The sequence below is a fragment of the Aedes albopictus genome, unplaced genomic scaffold (genome assembly GCF_035046485.1).
Source record: "Aedes albopictus strain Foshan unplaced genomic scaffold, AalbF5 HiC_scaffold_719, whole genome shotgun sequence".
NCBI classification, from domain to species: domain Eukaryota; kingdom Metazoa; phylum Arthropoda; class Insecta; order Diptera; family Culicidae; genus Aedes; species Aedes albopictus.
In genome coordinates this window covers 1-8985 of record NW_026917553.1, presented here as the reverse complement: position 1 = coordinate 8985, position 8985 = coordinate 1, and the positions used below count along the sequence as shown (strand labels likewise).

The 8985-nt window shown below is 46.5% G+C and overlaps 1 long non-coding RNA gene across 1 annotated transcript; it reads left to right on the top strand.

Annotated features, from left to right (window-relative positions):
* Window positions 1-5354: 5354 nt before the first annotated feature.
* Window positions 5355-8184, top strand: LOC134284759 (uncharacterized). The gene is made up of 2 exons (XR_009995925.1): window positions 5355-6566; window positions 6951-8184. It is a non-coding gene; the product is annotated as an uncharacterized LOC134284759 (long non-coding RNA).
* Window positions 8185-8985: the final 801 nt, after the last annotated feature.

The window sequence follows — 8985 nt, the reverse complement described above, 5'->3', positions numbered from 1 at the left end:
TACACCGATTTAACGGTCTTTTTCAAAATTTGATAGTCGGCCAACTGCCCAACCGTGGCGCTCGCATAGTTTTTGTTCGAGTTTGACGTTTGCTCACTACCGCCACCTAGTTGGTGGTCGGCCAAACAATGTCCCTTTAGCATTGGGCGAATATGTTTCCGTGACTATGATTTGAATCGAAAAATGTTCGAAGAGTTACGTCTGTTTGTCTGTGCTATTAGTGCCAATACTAACCTTATGGAATTCGACTTGTGCGCCATCTGCAGTTCCTTCTAGCTCTCGGATGTACTGTGGGAACGATTTTTTCACCGATTCGAGCGTTTCGTTGTATACTTTTCCTGCAAGGGAATAGGGAAGGCCGAATTATTAGGAAAAAAATTGCATTTACCAACGATTCACCCAACAGAAATATAAGAACTTAATAAATCAAAATTTTGACTGATTGATTTTTTTTCTGGCGTTCACGTTTTATCGTATGCTAATGTGATTACATTTAACTAGCCTCACTAAACTAGCTAATGATGTACATGTAGCTGTTTGTTTCGCTCCAAACGAATCCAATTACAACCATACTTACTTCCTTCGTCGGTGTTGTACAGCGGCAAATAGGTGTCATTTAACGGTCCGGATAACTGCAGGAAGTTTTTTATGAGAGCAGCGAACGTTCGACCCTGAAAATTAGTAGTAACAACAAACAGCGATGAATTAATTGTAATAATAAATTGGCTGATTATCTGGTTCTAATGATACAGTCGTTAGTCACCACCATTGACAATAATGGTGGATTTTTTAACGATTAGAACAGAAAACAATTAACTATTCAATTCTCACCGAAACCACACAATCGGACTAGCTTGCAGGTCGATCAACTCACGATCGTCACTTCTTCGATAAAATCTACACCAAGAACCGCGCCTTCTCAAGCCCGAAGGTCGTGATCGCGAATTCTGTTCAGTTACTAGGAAGACATCAAAGAACGATAGTTATCTATCATCGCAAGATACCGATAGGCGAAAGGCTCGTTCGAACAGGTTAAGCCTTTAAACTGTTTATATAAGCAGTCGCAACGGTGTACCGCTGCATCTAGCGGAAAACTGTAAAATAAGCGATTGTAAATGAGCTCCTAATAGCTCTTGGTCGATGTTTACAGTCTTCGACAGGTGTGGTATAAATATCTGTCTTTTGTTTGAGTTATTGGGTGCATGATTATTACTTTATCAGTTCTAATGGGTTAATCATTCTCACAATTCCTTTCCGTCAGCAGCAACGACATTTTATCCGCTTTTGTGACGAGACCTGATGCATGGTTGGAGCATAGAAGTCTGTCCTCAGATTATGCAATGCAAGAGAAAGAATTTCCGCGAAAAGTATTATCAAGCAGCGCTAAGCACGCTAAACCAATTAAGCGTTTAAGGGTGTAATGAATACAGAAGGTCATGGGTTCAGTCCCTGGCCCGTCCCTTTCCTCCGGGGCCGTACACAAATTACGTCACGCTTTTAGGGGGGAGGGGGGGTTTTGCTGAGCGTGACGACCCTTACAAAAAAAATTGAGGTCCCATACAAAAAGTGAGACATAGGGGGAGGGGGGGTTGAAAAAGATCGATTTTTGCGTGACATAATTTGTGTATCACCCCTCCTTCTTTATATCTTTCTACATACTACTGCATATACAACTCATGTAGGGTGTTGGTTCCCTTATTAAGCATGTGACTCCCATTTTCATCCTACGAAAACAAAGGATAAAAACGCAGTCTGTTTTGTTTCTTATTTTTGTATTTTTTGTTAGAAATGAGCACGCATGAAAACAAAAAGAACGGAATTATTCAGTGCCGTAATCGCTTGTTTTCGAATAGGATGAATTTTGGAGCGTAAGATTACTGATGGCACACATAACCTATATTCATATGTTCATAGCCATCGCTAGAACCAGAAACGAATTGAAAAAGTCGTTTCCCTTCCTTCCAACTTTCACAGCACAGTTTATATAACGCCTACAAGTTATGCAACCAAAGCAAACTACGTCGCTTGACCTTCATAGCACCACACCTATCACCTTACGAACACTATAAATAGCCCCTATACATGGATCGCATCACCGACCCAATGGTGACTCCCAGATCTGCCATCCTTTCCGTCTAACAAATGTCCCAGTCCGTGCAGCTTTTGGAGACGCAGAATGCTCTCGGTCTCTAGTAGCAACAACCAGTACACTCTAACATTCCTTTCCCTTCCCAGCTGACTATAAGGACTTGGCCGGCGCCGTTATTGATCAAACCATCTATCCATGGAGACCATCCCTTCAGCCCTGCGTATGCCTCTTGTGACACGCATTTCGAAGCACTCTATGTTCTCCCTGAGGCACCATACCAGTGATGACTTAGAGCGCATCGCGTGATACGGTACGGTACGCGGTCTCTACTGTCAGGCACATCAGCCTATAGGTACTTTCCAGCTTACCACGGAAGGTTTCGGTACTTAGTGCCGTACACCTTAAAAAACTCCCTCGTCTGTATCGCAGACCTGAACATCTCGGGAGCCTCTGCAATAGCTACTTTTAAGGCCAGGTTCGGAACTCCGTCCGGACCTGGGGCCTTACCTACGCTAAGGGACTTAGCTATCCCCACAAGTTCCACATCGGTGACCTTCTCCTCATCACCAGCCCCAGTCCCCGGCTGTCCTACGAAAGGAGGCCAAGGACTAGGATCATGACGCGGAAAAAGTCCTCCTATGATCCCCTCCAACATCTCTGGAGATTGCTCTGTAGGAGCCATCACACCTCTCGTCTTGGCCATAATGATCCTGTAGGCGTCACCCCACGGGTTCGTATTGGCATTCTGACAGAGACCCTCAAAGCAGGCCTTTTTGCTTGCTCTTATCTCAGTCTTAAGCGCGGCTTTTGCAGCGGCGAACACCACCCGCCGTTCGTTTCGCTCTTCCTCTGATCGTGCTCGCTGCATCTGGCCTCCCATTTCTAGGGTGGACTCACCTAGGCATGGTCGCATCACACGCACGTGAGAGCACCGCTATCAGCTCGTCACCGTCTAAACCGAGTAAGTTTCGCTCACGGCGGAGCACCTCCCTAAATGCCCGTTCGTCGAAGCATGTCTTCCACCTGCGAGGGCTTGGCCTTGGCCTAGCCGTCTCTTCTTCTATCCGCTGCCTGCTATTGTTGTAGTCGATACTGTAGCGAACCGCCAGGTGGTCGCTGTGAGTGTAGCCATCATCTACTCTCGAGTTCGAACTAATTGTTAGGCCAGGACTACAAAAGGTCACGTCAATAATTGACTCCGCGCCGTTCCGACTAAAGGCACTCTTGGTACCGGCATTAGCCAGTTCGGCATCTAGTATGGCCAGTGTCTCTGGCAGGATCTGATCCTGCTAATTCGTGAAACGGCTTCCCCATTCCACGGCTCAGGCATTAAAGTCACCCACTATTACCACCGGTCTTCGTTCGCTAGCACGGTCGTCATACAATCCACCATCTGCGTGAACTGTTCGATCGGCCACCGCGAAGGCGCATATCCCAATAGCTACAGAAAAAGACCCAAATTACTTTGGCGACCACGAACCCACGAACCACTGGACCCATCCGCGACCCAATTGCCGTTGCCGGCGGGTACTCGGTATGGGTCGGCTATGATGGCGATATCCGTCCTCCACTCAGAAACCGCCTCGCAAAGCAGTTGCTGAGCCGTGTCACAGTGGTTCAGGTTCAGCTGTGTTACCTGCACTGTGATTTGTACACTGCCGCTTTCTTGAAAACCGGGCACCTTGGACCACCCGTCGGATGTCTATTGTTCGAGGATTTCCCGGTACAGATCATGCAGATGGGTAGACTCGTGCAGCTTTGGGCCTTATGACCTTCAGCGCCGCATCGCATGCAGAGTTTGCGCCTGTCAGGGCCTTTGCAGTTCCACGACTTGTGTCCTGGTTCAAGATTCCTGGAGCAAACCTCTGGTGGTTCGTGGAATGTCAGGTGACATACGCACCAACTCACCTTTATGTTCCCTATCTTAAAGGACTTTTTGACGTCCGCCACAGGTAGCTGAACCAAAGCTATCTGTGTCCCTACTGGCCCTTTCCGTAAATTAACGGCTGCGGCGGCCACCTGCACATCGCACTGTTGTCGCAGTGCCGTAACAAGCCCTTCCACTTTGGTGATCTCATCAATGTCCTTGACCTTTAGAGTCGCCTCATGTGTAAGAGCCCTCACCTCCACACCCTCACCAAGGACCTCTTCTGCCAGCCCCTTGTAGGCTGCGCCCTTGTGTTCCTTCTCGCGCTTCAGCTCCAGGATCATTTCACCCGTACGAGTACGTCTAATACTGCGTGCGTCGGCTCCAAGACCCTCAAGCTTGGCGTCGCTTCGCATCGTCTTCAAGACGTCCGAGTACTTGGACTGTTCCGTCTTGATGACGAGCGCGTCGCCTTTCTCACGCTTGGTACGTACCCTCCTACGCCTTGGCTTGGCGTCCTAAACTACTACCGGCGGATTCGTCTTCTTCTTCTTCTTCTTCCGTTCTACCTTCGTCCAAGGGAGGTCCTCCCCTTGAATCGTCCTGCTCTGTGGCTGCTGAGGGCCCACAAACGGTCGCAACTCCTTGTTCCCATCCTTCCCGGACGGGCCAGCCTTTTCAGGCCCACCCTTCCCAGCTTTCCGGGACACTTGGCTGGGGTCTGACTTGCCGGCATTACTGACGAACTTCGGGGTAAGTATTCGCCTGGCTTCGCGGACATCGCCAGGCAGCTCCTCACCTGACGGCAGCCCTCAACAACCACGCTCCATTCAGTATCTCCACCGGCTGGCTTGCCGGGGACTGGACCGGAGCTCCCACGCTGGAGCTGCGTGCGCAGCCTCCCTCACCTAAGTACGTCCTCACTTCTCCTTACCGAAGACCTGCCAACCCAGATCCCACGATTCGAAGTCAACCACGCCAGAGCCCTGCATTAACGCGGTAAGGGACAAAATACTGTGAGGGGTGCACAGTAGCGTGGGACACCAAAAGACATTTTGGTTTCCTGTACACTTTTTGAGATCCATTTTGGTTCCATATCAACTGTACAAAATTTCAGGTCGATCGGAGAAACTATATTTCAGCGCCAGCCATTTTAAGTTTTCATACGATTTACTATGGCGGAAAATCACTTTTTCAAAGAAAAATCGCCACAGGTTGCCCCTTAACCCCTAAAAATAAATCGATGAATGATTTTTGTTGGAAATTTTACGAGGAACCAATCCTCCGAAGACCGCAAAGCGATGTAAGGCATATGGAAAAAATTATTGACTGCAAATCGAATGACATGCTAACGCTGTTTAACATGTAAGGAATAACAATAAATAATAAAATCTCGTCATTTTATCGATCGGATGAGGCTTAATAACTTTTTCCACGAACGTCGCATCGCTTTGCGGTCTTCGGAGGTCTGATTCCTCGTAAAGTTTTCTACAGTAATCATTCATCGATTTATTTTTTGGGGTCTAGGGGTGACTCCCAGGGCCCATATAGCCGAGGCGGTAAACGCACGGGTATTCAGCATGACCATGCTGAGGGTGACGGGTTCGATTCCCGGTCGGTCCAGGATCTTTTCGTAAAGGAAATTTCCTTGACTTCCTTGGGCATAGAGTATCTTCGTGCCTGCCACACGATATACACATGCAAAATGGTCATTGGCAGAGGAAGCTCTCAGTTAATAACTGTGGAAGTGCTCATAGAACACTAAGCTGAGAAGCAGGCTTTGTCCCAGAAGGACGTTACGCCAAGAAGAGGAGGGTGACTCCCAGCTATTTTTTGCAGAAGTAAAATTTCCTCATAGTAAATCGTATGAAAAACTAAGAATGGCGGGCGCTAAAATATAGTTTTTCCGATCGATCTGAAATTTTGCACAGTTGATATGGGACCAAAGTGGAACTCAAAAAGTATACAGGAGTTGAAGTTTTTTCCATTTTTTGTATTTTTCCATATAAACCGTGTACCAGGCTAGTGCACAGGTACCCCACAGGCTGTAGCCAGCCCGGGGCGATCCGTCTTAAAACACGTGGCTTAAGCGCCACTCCACAAGGGAGACCACATGCCCAATTTCAATTTGCCCGGATGAGACTCTCCTGAGGGCGAGTCCATTTGATATTTCCGAAAGGAATTTTACGGATCGTTCTAGCTAGCTTACGAACCAAACGACCGAACGGTTCACCCTATTACCACAACATGACCATTAATCCCGAAGGCACTCAGAGAATCCGGTGAGAGAATCACGCATGCTCAAAGTGAGACAACATTCGCGGTTGCTCACCACTTCTCATCACTGGCAGACAAGACACTCGCCGCGATACGCAACAGCAAAGAGGAAACGGACTGAGAACCCCATCAATCAAACTCCGTGGACGGAGGACGGGAACGACATCAAAACGCGTAGTGACGGGTAATACATGCAACTAATCAAACACTAGGGCTTACTAGAACACATAACGGGACGTTTATTCAACTTAACACTACATAGTGGGGTTCAAACGAATCTATTGGGCGGTTTATATTACAATATTTATTGCTAGCATTTATTCATAATGTTGTGTGTATTCGCCTTGACGGAACTCTTTGAGAGAATTGCGCTGTGCGTGAAAACAATTTTTTTTAACATGGGAAAGGATAGGAGCTGCATTTTCAAATGCTTCTAAAATATTTTAGGGACTTCAGATTGAAGAAAGAGTTAATGTTTTGCAATATACTTTCAATTAGCTACACTATAACTGGTTTTAGACAAAAAGTTTTTAAATCACAATGTTATGTCTATAATATAGCGTATCAAAATCTCATTCGATAACATTAAGAACGTTTTGCTTAAAAAAATTTCTATAAAGAATTAGAAGCATTTGAAAATGCAGCTCCTATCCTTTCCCATGTTAAAAAAATTTGTTTTCACGCACAGCGCAATTCTCTCAGAGAGCCTCCGTCAAGGCGAATGTGTTCGTTCTCTCTAACTTCCTATCTTGTGTGCGATTTTGTCTCTCCCTCTCTTCCTATCTATCTACAACGTGCTCATGTGCTCATGTGTTCTGTGTGACGTCACGACCCTTGGCGGCGCATCTGCGGGCTAGTCTGCGCTCCTGGTGTGACAACTGGATCTGCGGCGGCGACAATTCTTCACGCACGCACGACGATCTCCACTTCGATACGAGGCCTTAGCAGCACATCGTCTTCAGTCTTGTGACTGGCAAAAAAAGAACTCCGAGGCGCCCACAGCGGACGCCCCACTCCACACAAAAAAGGTTTGGTTTGACTCACCGACTTCGCTGGCTTACGTTACCGCTGTCGTTGACCTGTGGCCCAGGTCAGTGCCCCGTCCGAGACGGGCGTGTTGAACGGCGATCACCAATGGCCGTTATTGGTGAATGGCGAATCGCGCGTTTCGCGACCAACGCACTTGCAATGGCGGTGGCGGTCAAATTGGTGGATGGCCTCTGACTCGCGAATCGTTGAGGTCCCCTGAGCCTCACTCGGTCGATTTGGTGACGGATCGACCGACTTCCGGCAGGTTGACGGTTGGCCGGGAAGGTTTTCGTTCGTCGAGGGGAAGTCCACGCGCTTGGGTGCGGGTAGAATCGCTGCGAAGTAAATAGCCTTACGGCTAAAACGAACACTGAGCACAGGCACAAAATGGCACAAACGAGCACAATTACCTTTTTCTGTTTGCTTCTAAACTAATTCGCACACAATTTCTACACGACGCACACTTTCCAAACCCTAGAGAACGAACGAAATATTTAATCAACTAACATGTACTAAACGTCACTAGAAAATCCATACTTTGCTATGGCAACGAACAAGTTACAAACGCGCACACTTCTTATTGGCTGGGTAGTCACGAACGAAATGATCGAGTCTGTGATCCTCAGATTAAGACAAGTGAATTCTCGGACGAACCGGAAATTCGTCATTTCCCGAAAACTCATCGTACACTTTCGTGATCGCAAGTCACGAAGGATAACTCGATACGATGGTCGTGCTGCTGTCCCTTTCCAACCTTTCGAAGACAAAAGTGAGCCCGCCTCAGGAAAGATTCAGCAAAATGTTCGCAATCTTCGATTGCCTACGCTAAGGGAATTCTATTCATTTAAACTTATTCACGCTCAACATTGGTTGAGTTTTCATAGTCTGATTATCGACAGACAGTTATATAATATTTACAAAATTTACATTAGAATACACACAAAAAATTATATACATATTTCCTGACTGCTACAAGGCTCCGTTAAAGATCAAGCATCCTCTCGATAATTCATTCCTCGGCACGGGTCGCTTGACACCGTGAATTGGGGTTAGTAGGGTAATTTTCCAATTGTTGCACAGCTAAAAACTCGTCTATTGTTGCACATTCCATGTTATTCTTATGAGGTGTGCAACAATTGGCGAATTTTTAGCCGTGCAACAATTGGCAAATTACCCTAGTCCTATTTATAGCCGGCGACTACGCGGCTATCTCAACAAGATACAACTTAAGATTAGAAGTGCAATGGTAAGAAAACATTAAAATAGTTCACCAATTTATTTGTTTTTTAATAACATAATTAATTATTAATTAATTATTAATAATTAAAAATGAGTTTGAGCTTGAGCTCGATTGATCGCCCGTGGATGCTACTCCAGTATCGCCAGACCAGCTATACTCACACAAGGAACCAATGAGGCATCTTCAGTGTGTGAGTGTTGGTGATCTTCTATTTTTTAGGCGACAATGACGTTTGCCACGTCAGGCTGCAGGTCAATGTGGGGAATGGGAAGGAAGTGATGATTGCAATCGTTTGCATCCACAACAGACCGAATATACCTCTGCGTCTGCACAAATTCATGTGCTTGTTGGTGGGATATGTTTGGCAATGGGTTCACACATTGGTGTGTGGATGCCAGGCGTAAGGTGAAATATTAGTGTGTTGATTACTCTGAAGGTAATGTGGCACAGTTCGTTTGATTGCATAGCTCGCATGCGTTATAT